The 13906-nt window shown below is 31.9% G+C and overlaps 1 protein-coding gene and 1 long non-coding RNA gene across 13 annotated transcripts in view; one reads left to right on the top strand and one right to left on the bottom strand.

The window, feature by feature from the left end:
* The window catches only part of LOC145730270 (uncharacterized), a 243325-nt gene that overhangs the window by 123707 nt on the left and 105712 nt on the right, over positions 1-13906 (bottom strand). The window lies entirely within an intron of this gene.
* The window catches only part of Antp (homeotic protein antennapedia), a 141902-nt gene that overhangs the window by 107925 nt on the left and 20071 nt on the right, over positions 1-13906 (top strand). For 2 of the 11 annotated variants that reach the window (XM_081981383.1, XM_081981390.1), the window contains one exon: positions 5993-6036. The exons of 8 other annotated variants lie outside the window; for them this stretch is intronic. The gene's annotated coding sequence lies outside the window, so the exon portion shown is untranslated. Of the gene's footprint in view, positions 1-5992; positions 6050-13906 lie in introns of all 11 variants that reach the window. One more of the 11 variants, XM_081981391.1, reaches the window with a different exon arrangement.

Below are 13906 nucleotides of genomic sequence, written 5' to 3'. Positions count from 1 at the left end.
TTAGACAGGCCACTTTAGGGTTTCTGTAGGCTGTTTAATAACTGTACGCCAAATAAATTAAATAACGTGTAAAACTGTTTATTTTTGTAATTTAATGATTTTTACATTCAACATGAATGGAAGAATAAGGGCAGAAAGTACTAGTCAAAGAGTGAATTACACAAGCAAGGGTTAAACTCTTAAAAGTTAAAGCTTTCTAAATTTTGCCAGCATATCAACAATTAGGACATAATTATAGCAATGTCAAGTAGAAGAAGAAATACAAGTTTTCACTATGTGCTCCTTATAGCTGGAAATCTAGAATCTATCAAAATTCAATAACATTCTTTGGAAGACCACTTAAGTAAAGTCAAAAAACTTCATCACTTAAGGTTCACTTAACCTAATATTCTGGTATGCCTTTTTAGAAGTATATATTTTTTATTTGCAAGAAAAACGGCAAGTTTTTTTGTTCGTTTATAATTAAAATATTTTCCAATATAATAAAATTAGCCAAATCTCCTATCTACATCACTTTCCAAAATATTTTTCTTAGTGACTGTGCCCAAGGCTTGCATTGCTTATTTCAGAAGGAACCATAAGTATCTACTATAAGTCCAACAGCAAGTTGTTTATACCCTTTTTAATTACTTTCAAATTCAAATTACAGTAGAATAGTATATTCAGTATTAACAACCGTAAATAAGCTTTACTGATCGATGAATGTTTGGATTTCCAATTTGTCTGAAATCAGTAATGCTGTTACTGTTAGACAGTAGACTTACTAACACCTTCTTGAGTTTTTGGTTTATTTCTGTCTCTTGCATTTTTATCTTTACTGGCATCTTCTCATATTTTTGTAATATTTCTAGTATTTTTTAGCCATTCTACATATTTGGCAATTCTGGTCTAGGCATCTCTTTCTTTTCCTTCCAAGTATAACAACGTAACCTTTAGATTTCCAATTATGCTTTTGAAATCATCATCGTTCTACGTTAGAAAAATTTTGGAGTTGTTTGTCACAGATTTGCGTGGATACAAACTTTTTTTGGTAAATATTTTGAAGTAAACCTTTTAAGTTTATTAGTTGATTACGTCATCCCATTTTACTTTGATCTTTGCTACAGATCAGTAGTTCATCATCATTATCAAAATCATTATCACTTTTTATTGTTTTTTTATTTACATTCTGTGAGCTTTTTGAAACTCGTGGTATAGAGTATTTTTTACTTTTGAATAGTAATTCAGACAGTAATATATTCCAACGTTATATAACCACATATTAATTGTCCTTGAATTCTTCGATACTCAACTCCTCTCTGTAATATATTATTAACACCCACATGTCGACATATTTCGTCTCTGTAAAAATTAAATTAACATTTAATATAACCGTAGAATTAATCGAACTTACCCACCCTCATATTTATACGATAGGTTTGCCCAAGGCTCTTAAATTCTAACAAAAATTATGGGATTTATCACTGAGTCAGCTGCTACTTGTTAAAATTTTGTATTGTCACGCACTTTCACCTTTCAAAGTAAAAGATGTGGTACTTAATTGCCTCTCACAAAGTAATAAATCTCAGGAGAAAAAAAGCTGGATTCCCACTGATGAACCATAAATATGGCTGACACTATTTACACATCATAATATTAAAACCATATTGCTAATAATTTCATTCAGCATTTCGACACATGATTATTTAAACATGGGTGAGCGCTTCCCAAAATAGTGTGCAGATAGACGAGTGAAATGTTTATTTATTCGGTGTTTAATAAGAAATAAATATACAGTATATTGACTTACGCCTTGCAACCCACAGTTTTTTTCAAAACTGATACCTACGCCATTAAGTTTTGGAGTCAATTTTCTTCAGCATGTACGCTGTCTACATACCTATCATCCGCTCATGTCCACCAAAAGAGAAGACTCGTAAATCCTTTTGAAGAAAATTTATTAAATTATTTTCGGATTGCTGTTAACTGTCTGCTTGAAAATCTAAGTCGCGTGATTTAAGACTGGTATCATCAGTCACATCTTAATGAGGCATCCTAAAAATGTCTGTGATCTTTCGAGTGTGGTGTTTCCACTCTGAGCAATTTTTAGAACTCACATGCATTTTACCTTACATTTTTCCTGTGTTTAAGTGTCCTGTATAAGAAACAAAAACTAATAATTTCTAAAAGTATTTTAATCAACATCCCTTGTGGTCTATTTTAACATGCGACACCGTTAAAGCAGATTTATGGTTGTTAGGGGTGACAATACAAAGACACCTTCCCGAATACCTTTACATTATCCGGTTTGACCCAATTTCATTCAAACATTGAAAAGTTACCTAAGATTATGCAAAACACAAAAGGTCAAACAACTTAAAACGTCTACGCGGGGAGCGCTTTGAAAGAATTAGAAAGTTTTCGTCCGTTTGAAGTTTTACCTGAGTTGCATAACAACTTTGTGCCTCAGTGTCCTTTTGTCGAACTTTTCTATCGCTCTCTATTTTTATCATTTAACCCAAAACCAGCGGCTTTAAATGGTTTTTAATAACGCAGAGGGCTGTCGGAATGACGAATGATGAATCCGTCATTGACAAATGATGGTTTTCCGCCGGGCCAATCGGACGAAGGTTACTGCAACTGTTGCAGCCATCAAGGTTTAACATATTAAGTTACCGAACTGGTGTTATTTTAGACACTACAAACATCGGTTGATCTTCTTTTAATGTCTTAATTTAGCTTTTTTTTTGAAAAATGACTCTTGAAGATGTTAATGGCGGGTTTGGGTGTAATAGGTGTCATGTTTTAATGATAGTGTTTTTTTTTTTAACAATTCTATTTGTTGGAAAGCTTCTTCAGAGAAGTTGATAGAAGAGCATTAATAATAATTACATAATTTTGGTTGACTTTTTTATGAATTTTCTGAATGATTAGATTTGGCAAGTAATAACCAAATATAAGAAAAACTAGCTAAAAGCACAAATACATTAAATGGGCAACACTGATGAGTTCCATTAATCACCATCTTCATCTCATAATTAAAGTTATGCAAACACACACAGATTATGTCACATTTCTGTTCTCTTATACTTTTTCTAACTTTAACTTTTGGTATTTTGCCACTGTTTAGAAAAACTACAGATGATTTGGATAGAATCATAAAATCAAATAATTTTGTGTGAAAATGTAAACACTAGGTAATAATTTACTCGGTAGCTTAATTCAAAATTGCTTCACCTTGGGTGTGAAGTTTATTTTTTTATTAAGTGAATGTTTGTTATTATGAATATGTTGTCGACACTTTTCCGAAAAAGTGTTTTACTTTGATGATTTTTCGCGGCATTTGATGATGATAGAATAATTATCTATTAATAGAAGCAATATTAGTAGTAATTTGCTTTTTTGCTTGTCTATAAGTTATTTGCAATAAAGCGGAATCTTGGTATTGTTGTAGTGTAAATTCTTCTATAATCAGTCCAATCACAGGGAAGTTTTTATTAAGTCTCTTGGGCACCCTGTATAAATGGTTAGCACTAAGCAGATGTACTTTAAATACACTTTGAGTAGTTAATTATTTTAATAAATTAAACCACCGAACTCCTGTCGTTCGACCCATTAAGGTATAAATAATTATTATTATATTTTAGTTGCCCTGTTGAACTAATTTTGGTTGTTTAAGCTATCATCGGAACCTAAGATTTGGCAGGTACATTTTTTGTACAGAGTGGTCCGAAATAGGATTTTACCTTTATTACCACACGTTATTATACAAAGATTAACTTTTATACTGGGTGGTCCTTCAGGAATTGGATCAATCAGAAAAAATACAATCAAGATAGAACATTTTGGCACCCCACTTAACTGGAGGGGGGTCGTAAATTAACGTAAATTATTTTTAACCAAGTTGTTTCTTATTTTACATTGTACACCGTGTATATTATCAAATTTTCGTATTCTACATTTAATTCTAGGTATATTTCATGTATAATGTCATATACCTAACCTAACCTAACCTAAACCCTGTCTGAGATATTTAACTTTTTATCTTAATTAAAATTGGGCGTTTACAGACCAAAAAACAGTTTGCAATTATCATCTATTATTAAAAGACCTTTACTTATAATAATATAAGTAATAATAATAATATTTACATATTTACTATTTTTTTACTTGGTTAGTGCATTTTTCTTATTAAGTTAACGTGTATTTGAATAGTATGTGTGCAAATTTTAGCGAGCAATTATACAGGATGTCCAAAAAATTAGTCCAAAATTTAAATTTAAAAAATGTCGAAAGTTAATTTGTGTCACAGAAAGAACTATTCCTAATTTTCAGAAATAATTGTCTAACTGTTTGAACAATAAAAGTTTTTTAAAGGTTGCTATGATAATTTTAAATTTGTATACCAGGGTCACTCAATATTGGCTGTTACCTATGCTACGATACTTATGTGGAAGATGAAAATGGGTTATTATCATCAAAAAATGACAAGTAGTGGATTAAGAATATAATGTCTAAGAAAATTGCAAACTAAGATTGTGAGTCTAAGATTGATTGAAGTGAAGTATTCTACTATTGGTATAATAAATTTTTCAAACATTTTTCACATTTATTAATATGGAAAAACATTCACAAAAAACCATAAATGTTGAAATAATGCCAAAATTGTCATTGACGTAACAGTCTAATATGGATCTGGTGTAAGTATTTCAAAAAAGCGTACTTTTTTAAACTGATTTTATACCAATTTTAATACTTTATTATTAAAGAAGTTTAGCAGAGAGATAATTTGTGTTTTGTACTTCTGGGCATAATAGACCCATTTTACGCCCTCATTTCCGGGCCTAAAACAGTACTCAGTACTTTTTATGTCATTTTTCCGCTCTGGGGCTTCATCATGCGGGCGTATATTTGGATTTTACGCCTTTGGCACAAAAATAAGATACTGTTATAAGTCTTCAGCTTTTAAGGTTTCTTTTCATATTCATTCACTTAACATACCTAGTTTTAGAGATAATTTTGTGCTACATCTATTAACGATAAAGATTAATTGCGTAGGATAGGAAAAAACTTGTTAATTCCTAGTTGGTGTTGATAAAGTCAAATTGAATAATGTTCTATTGCAACACTGTAATACCTATATTTGTTACACAGTACCTACATAATAAACAAATGATGTAGGTATACTTTGTTGTTAGTTTTTTTACAGTTAATTGCTTTGATGTTTTTCTTTTTATTGCTGTATTTCTCTTAATACAAATCGGATTTTCGGAAATGTTATTCGGACCAACTGTAATTTGATATATTAATTATAGAGTAATTTACAAAATATGCATAAACCGGAACAAAATAGATAAAGCACTGACCTAGGGCCTAACAATCTCCTAGAATTTACAATTCAATCTAAGCTAATTTATGAGTAAACGAGCCGAAGCCATCGCCCCCTTTAGAAGCCATGATGATGGATGGCAGCCATGATTGTTTTGAATTTTTCCCTTTGCACGAGTAGGGTAAACCCCACCCCTCTCTCCACCCTTCAGTCAATCATTCCAACTTTCAGCCTGCCCTTAGCCCCCTCCTCTTCGTTCTTTTGTCCAGGCCGTTTTAGCGCACCACTTTTCGGCCTTGCCAATCGCCAAGTTTTTCCCTTATTTGGTAGTTTTTTTATGAACTTATCAAAATGCAACTAGTCGCCGTTAAAGCCGCGAAGCCGTATAAAGGGTTTTTAAGGCTCTCGTCGAGAAGATAAATTAGAATACAACGGGAGATGCGAAAACTGCCTGAAAATGGATTTAAAGTGCCTATTCTGCCATCTCGGGGTGATGAACGGCAGTTTTGACCTCGAAAAGAATTTACGTTGGGCTGCACGTGGTTTTCGTCGGCCACGTGGGTTTCTTTAATAGTTTATGGCTCGTTTGATAGATGGTGGTAGTTCTGCCGCGCAATTTTTTACTTTGTAACCGAATTTTTTTCTAAATAATACCTATAAATTAATTTGTTTTTTCTTTTTCAGGTAAGTGCGCTTTGCGACCCTCTAGGAGCAGCAAAAACTAGTTGGTAAGCGTTTAGGGTAAGCACACTCTCTTGGAGAAATCACCAAGATCTGAGTGCACATACGAATGGGCGGCATAAATATTAATGTTAAAATATTATTAGTCAACTCATAAAGCGACTAAAGAATTCATTTATAAATAAAAATACCCGGCTGTCTAGAATTTCAATACATTGTTTCTTTGAAGGCATCTTTTGGAACCAGACAACCTGTCGGTATACCACTTGAAAGGTTGTTACGTTGCGTGAATATTTAACCGCAAATGGGGAATTTTGCTGGTTAATTTTACTGCAAAATTCTGTCTGGCTTTCCAGAAAAAAATTATTTTATGTTTAAATAAAGCTAATGCCAATACAATGCCACTATTTATTAAGTTTGATGATAATGGAACAGTAGTAAGTGCTTTTAGAAATTTAGATTTTTTTTGAAAGAACATAAATGTTCTTTCACTTACCTTGTAGAGAAAGTCAGTTTATATCAACAAGACTCTGACTTAAGATAAGTTTGTCGTAAAAATATGGTGTCGAATGCTGTCATTTTGCCAATGTCAAGTTTTCATTTTCGATTATTTTAAACCACGGAAATCTGCATTAAAGATTACTTGTGGTCTCAATTTATTAAATTATCTCAAATACTAAAAAAATTCAAATCCTTGACATCCTGTATTTCAAAAAGGGAAGCCATCACCAATAGATTATATTTGTATCTTAAAATAAGCTCTATCGAATACCGGAGTCCTGCTTAGTATAAACTGACTCACCCTGTAGAAATCCGGCGCTACTGTTTTTACTACAACTAAAATGAATAATAAGGATGTTTTTAAAAATGTGTACTGATCTTTTGGCTTATTTTATACTTTCAAAAACTTTTGTGTATTTGCCAAAGGCCAAAGGTATGTATTTGCCAAAGGCTAAAACTGAATTCTATTTTTTTTTCTTTGCGTTATAAATTGATTCTAATAGTTCTGGAGGCAATACAAGTTTTTGTGGATGTACCTTCATCTTAAATTGGTTAGATTTTTGACATACATGACAACATAAATGAGTTAAGACTAGTAATTTTTGAGAAACAAAAACACAAACTTTGATCCGGATTAAATATTCATCACAGCTTACAATCCTCTTGTTGAGCAGATTGACAGTTTTTGTGGAATCGTGGTTTACCAAATTTTTTTTTATATAAATGGTTACCAGTTAACTGCAGTTATGCCAATATTGCCAATTGCAAGGTTAAAAATATATGCCATTTATTGTTTAACTACATTTTATTTAAAATTTAATAGTTTCTATATTCTCGTCTCTGAAAAACGGTAAAATTAAGAAAAACTTTTATTTTTAAATTAACAAACAATATTACTTAACTATCATAAAGAAACTTATTTAAAATATTTGGTCTATTGCTGAATTATTGCTCACTCAAGTAATCCACCTTGTCTTATTTCAGTGTTTTTGTGTAAATATTTAACTAAAAACACTAATTTTGTCATTTTCTCTCTTAAAATAGTCTTATAGTTGTTTTGGCATAATGAATAAATTTTTCTTTTCATGTGGTCAATGGTCAGCGATTTCTATACTACTATACTATAGGACAAGTTTCAAAACGATTCCTAATTTGGTATTAAAATAAATTACTATAGATACTAATCAAATATCTTAAATTCAGGATTTTCTTCCTTTCAATTCAATAGGAGTAACAACTGTTTAGTTTAGAACAATAAAATACAGCCTTAATTGTATTTTTCATAATTTTGACATAATCTAAGAGATCCAACATATCAATCCAGCATACTTGTATAGAGGAAATGACGATTTACTGAGTTTTTTAATTATAAACACTTTGACAGTGTTTTCTAGCTGGACGGTTTGTATCTTCTATAACCTAGAACATATGAAATATACCTACTATAGTATTATAATAACGAAAATATTGAACAGTAGCCAGTTGATTGTTGCTATTTGCATTTTATATTTTGAAAAACTGAAAACATATTTAGTTCTGTTTCAAGTACAGAACTGAACGATATTTTCGTTCCAGTTGAACTGAAAAAACCATTAAAAGTCAATAGATCTACATATAGAACGATTAGCGTTGAATTTAAACGAACCTAAATCAGAAAACAATCTGTGCTTGAGTCCGGTACCGGAAGTGAGATAAATCCGGGCGTTTCTCCGCACTTTCCCGGTACTTCCGTTCTCCCGATTACAATTCAGACCTAACACAACTACTACACAAAAGTGTCGGCGACCGATAAATTTATAGCCTGGATTCGGGCACGCTCTTATTGAAAGCAAAAGGAAACTGGGAACTGGGATAGTATTTGTAAAGTTTTCAAAGGAAAGTCCCGTGTATAACCTGGCTTGTATTATATAAAGGTGTCAGCACGTTGCAGCGTTGGTATGATACGGAGCAAAGGTGGACACATAAAAAAAGGAATGTCACTTCTTGAGCAACTAGTCTCGGTTTCTGAAAATTGTGTACTTGAGTCGTTATCTTCAACATCCGACACGACAATGTCCATAAAAACATTCTCGAGATTACGTATCAAAGGGGAAAGGTCAAGAAAAATGCCTGACATGAGCATAAATGCCAGACCAGTTTCATGATGTATAATATGGGGTTTCGTAGCGGTTTATTGAAGTGTTCTTAGAATTTTTAACCGAAAAACGCCAGGCAACCACAAAGTACTACGGCTTCCGTGAAGTGGATATACGAAATTCGAGCTGTTGATACTATCAATCTAATTTAGATTCGTCAGTTGATTATTCAGGCTTCTGCTGAAGTCTAGATAACTAGCTAATTTATGTGTGGACAACTTATACAATTATTAGGGAGAGTAACACAAAAAGGTGGAGGACACAAACGATGCGCATTCGACCTGGGGGGAATGATTAATTGTTTTCATCATGTGCGATTAAAGCGATCGATTTCAATTGGCTTTTCAATGACTATCCGATATGCAAACCAGTAAATCACCGTAACAGCGGCCACTATCCGGATAGTTCAATGAATGCGAGCCAATAGTCGTTTGCAGTCAATCCGGTGTCGAATTAGTTAGGGTTAGCTTTTTTAATGTTTCACGATGTTATTCAACTTCATTTTTCAAAAAGTATATTTAGTTTGTATTGCACCAATTCTCCTGAGTAAAGAAATTTGAACATTTCCTCATACAGCTAAGAATATGCAACTTGTATATTTTGGCACTGATTTTTCTTAATAATTTAATAGTGAAAACCGGCCTAGAACACTGTTGTGCACGCCAAAATTAATTACAAAACTTTAGTTTACTCCTTTCCAGAGATTTCCAAGGTATAAGTTCTTTAGAAACTGAAACTGTCCCAAAAAGGGTGGTTTCGAGTAGTAAGTCAGACCTATAATCCCCAGTTATTTCGCTAATAAATATTTTTTCCCCAGGAGAAAAAATTTTCCCAACAAATAGCCCAAAAAAAAAAATCTCCTATTTTTCTGGAAATGTCTTGTAATCTGGCTACTGGTCTAGCATTTCCTCTTCAGAGACAAATAATGATCAATTTTGGTAGTTTTTTGAATTCAAGGATATCAAAGAGCATAAAGGATCTTGTATTAGATGAAATAAGCACAAAAAAAGCACTTCAAACCTTTTCAAAAAGGTTTTTTGACATTATTTTGAAATTTAAATTGGCTCAGTTTGCAGTATTTTTCATGCTCTTTCGAAAGGGGTTTAGTCAAAAATGCACTGTTTTTCTAACCTCTGACAATGTTTACGGCAACTTGTACTAATTAAACAAAAATGTCTGACTTAATATTTTGTCAATTTATAATACCAGGTAAATTCCAATTAAACATAAGAAGGGTAGAAACAAAAAGATCGTGAACAGACTATATTCTAAATTAACTGAGAATTAAGTTCTAAATAAAATAGTAATTGATTACTGTATCATTTAAAAGTGATTAATCTTCGGCTTCGTTTCAAGTGTCAATAGTTCCTTACTAATTAATTATAATCAACAATAATAGATCGATACAGTGCCAATATCCTTAATAAATCATTCCCAAAACAAGAGGTCAAGTAGCTGTTGGTCAAATTGTTTAAATCATTGTTTGTGTACAATGACTCCTCTTCCTTCATTTACATATTATAAAAATAAGTGTACCACTTATACAAATTTTTATAAATGAAAAACAGTTTTATACCAAAATGGGATGGAATTCACAACATTTATCTTTTCCATTAAGTCATTCCATTTGTTTTCCTTTCTTTAGGCGGGTTTTGTTAAAGCTCCACCAAAAGCAAAACAAACCGTTATCAATTCTTTTTTTGCACACACTAAATGAATTATTATTTACGAAACTAACCGATTATAGAGGGTAACTGGGGGTCATCGATTATACTATAGGAATGGCATGCATTCCATCACGTATTCCCAACTTTTAAGATATCATCTGTTATCATATTTTTCCAGTTTGGGTTGATCCTTAACCTCCAGGCTATTCATCAAACTGGGAAAAATCAGAATTGTTGTGTTAATAATTTATAGAAATTGAAAAGACGGCGGCATATCATTGTTGACACTTATCTTTTCCTGTATGTCAGCAGAGCTGTCGATAGTTGGATTACTTACGAATTGAAAAATGTAATTCAATTACTTTCAAGCCTTAAGTTGTTTTTATTATATTTATAATTGTAAGTAAGTTACGGAACAAAAAAGTAGAAAATTTAATTTTCTACAAAAGCCTAAAGCAGGCATTACACACAAAGCAAATATTTGTTACATTTGCTACGGAATTTATTTAGCCAAATTTTTGTTTTGAGCAAATATATTTGCTAAACGGGTAGCGATTGTTTGGTAAACAGAACAGAAAATATTTTTCAACAAATACAGGAACAAGCAAAATTTTTGCTTGGAGGGACATTTTGGACATTTTTTTCTCAAGGGCTTCAGAAGTTAAAAGAGATATTTTCCGAAGACTGAGACAAGATCTGTGAGTCCCTGAAAAACAATTTGCATCTTCTGCATTTTCTTTTTTTCCTTGGAATTCAGAAAAAGTCTAAAGAAAAAAATTGTATCTAGTTTCTCTACCAAAATTTTAGAGAGATATTTTGTCCTTAATGACCTCAGAAGAGAGATATTTGATAACTTTAAGGTCAATAATACCTTGACCTACCACGGAAAAAAATTGAAAAAACTGAACAGGAATGCAGAAAGTCTCTATGGATCTGAAAAGCAACAGAAACGAGAAACATAAAGATATCTGTAAATCGAGCCATACACAACATCCAACTCGTAAAACACCTTTTTTAACGGCCGTTAAAGATAGCTGTATTACCGACCTTTCACGTCATGGGTCTGAATAAAAAGTTGGCCCATCATCCGGTAGGGGCGTTGCTACCATCGATAGCAGAAGTTCTACATTTGGAAACCGGTCTTGATTGGTCGATTTTATTTTAGTTTTTTAGTCAAGAAAAAAAATTAATTAATCACGTTTTAATAAAATATGTATGTTGGCGATACAAAAGAGATAAAAACGTATCCTTGCGAAACGTAAAACTGGGGTGATGATACGTCATCAATTCATTTAATACCCCGTCATTAAAAGTAATGTTTAATTCATTAGCGTTAATTGCAATCTGCATATTGTTAATCAGTAGCTGTCGAGTTAACGATACGGAATAACGGAGCTTTGTTAAATAATCTCAATTTTTAAGATACGGATATTAATAGACGGTTGATTATCTGGGGGGCCTAATTGAATATGATTGATGACAGTAAACAAATCATATCGCAGCTTCTTTAACTGCAGTAATTAATATAAGAAGAATTAATTCTATTTTTAACGTTCAAAAACCCCGTTTATGCAAGTTTGCGGTATTATTCTATCGGCAAATCCGCCCTCGGCATTTGAATACATATTTCCTTTGTGTTATTCACACAATCCGAAATATTTTCCTCTGGAAATACACATTCTGGAAGCATGATTTACGACCCCTCTAACTCTATGAATACCTAATAAAGAATGAGGGTCGGGGCGGTATGATTTTCGTCGTTTCCGTTGTGATATTGATTGTTTTATATTATAGCCCAAAACCCAGGAACAAACTTTAGATCGGCTTATCGTGTGTTTTGTAAGGCATTAGCGTCCCCACTAGGTTTTTTAGTATTTTTCAAAGGGTTTAGTGGAATTTCTTATCAAAGATAAGCCACTGCACACTTATATCAACCAAGTGGTATGATTTTTTTATCATTAATTACATCCATGAGCTTTTTTATATGAAATCGCTTTATAATTGCGCTATATTTAAATCAAATCTATTACCATACTAGGTATGTCCCAGTAGTTAACTTTAAATTGTAATGCAATATGCTGAATGAAAATTAACCTATTACCATAAAAGCTTTCCAGAATGCAACTAAAATTGTAGTTTTTATTTATTCATCACTTCATTAGAATACTTATTGACAGTATAATAATTACTGATTTACTTTTTTTATGTGTCATGTAACTCAAAGATATTGTTATTGCGTTTCTTATACTTCACACTTTTTTTAAATTTACGTCTATTAACATCATTTTTATGAGGTGTTGGACAGCGTAAAACCAATTTGAGAATTTCACATTGTGCTTTAAAGTAGTTGAAGTAAAGTTTAATTAAAAGTGAATTGTTGGATTAAAGCATTAACCAAATTTAAAGCGTCAAGCAAATATAAAGAGTTCTGAAGTTTACATTTGATTGATTTTGATGATTTTTTTACCGGGTTACATATATTTTCTATTTTAACTTCTAACAGATCTGATGGTTGCTTTTGACATACGGTTCATTTTGCTCTAAACCACATCAGTTGTACACAGGGTGTTCCAAAACTTTGCATTGCAGAGACAATAAAACAAAGTTTTTATTCATGTTAAGGGAGGGCATAAAGATTATATTGAGCTTAAAGTACATATAGGTTGATATGAACGTTTTTCAAAATTGATACAATTTGCTTCAATATTAGAAAATGTAATCAAACATGTAGTCATTTTATAGCTTTTCTATACGTTTCAGACTCTTAAACTTGAAAATGCCCTTTGCCACCCTCAAAAATATATAAAATGCATTGCAACGATTTTCCAGCACAATCATTTATCTGCTTTTTTGAACCAGGTCCAAGTAATATACAGGGTGATTTATAAAGGATTCAGAAGCTGGAAATAGTACAAGTGAAATGATTGCAAATTACGCAAACATTCCTGATGCCAATGTTGATAGTTTTGGACTCAGTTTTTGATATACAGAGTATGTACAGCCCTCATCATCACTATTTACTAGTCCTTTATTTTATGATTAATTCAAACATTAGATTTTTTAATTCCTTTTTCCTTTTTTCTCAAAAATTTCTCTCAAAAGTTTCTACCTTTGTATTTTGGAAATAGTACCAAAAAAAACGAATACAAATTCTAATCTTCAACACCTTGTATACCCAAAACTATGAACATTCGGATTAGGCATGTTTGCGTCAATTGCCACCATTTATTGACGTGTAGTATTTTCATTTTGCGGATTTCCAATTCTTTATGAATAATAATTGTCTCATTATTCGCAGAATAAAAAGATCCAACATTTGGCATAAATTTTGTTTACCCTTGAAAGTTACTTTTATGTATTTTAAGTTCAGGACAACTTGGAATTTTAGCTGTTTCTGAAACATTTTAAATGTTTTGGTACCCTTAAAACCGGATATTTTGAAAGGGCAAGCTACAAGTTTAAGTCTGATATAAAAACCTAAAAATTAAGTCTACTTAGCTCTTTTTGACCTTTTTGGCAACAAATAGTGCAATCTATTGACAATACCTCAAAATTGTCGTAAACAACTTTTAGTACGTAATAGTTGTTGTTGTTTTTTTTTACTTAATCTTGCT

This window comes from Ips typographus, linkage group LG6 (assembly GCF_016097725.1).
Source record: "Ips typographus isolate SLU linkage group LG6, UJ_Ityp_2.0, whole genome shotgun sequence".
Taxonomy (NCBI): Eukaryota; Metazoa; Arthropoda; class Insecta; order Coleoptera; family Curculionidae; genus Ips; species Ips typographus.
The sequence above is the reverse complement of the archived record's forward strand: the minus strand, read 5'-3'. Positions and strand labels throughout refer to the sequence as shown.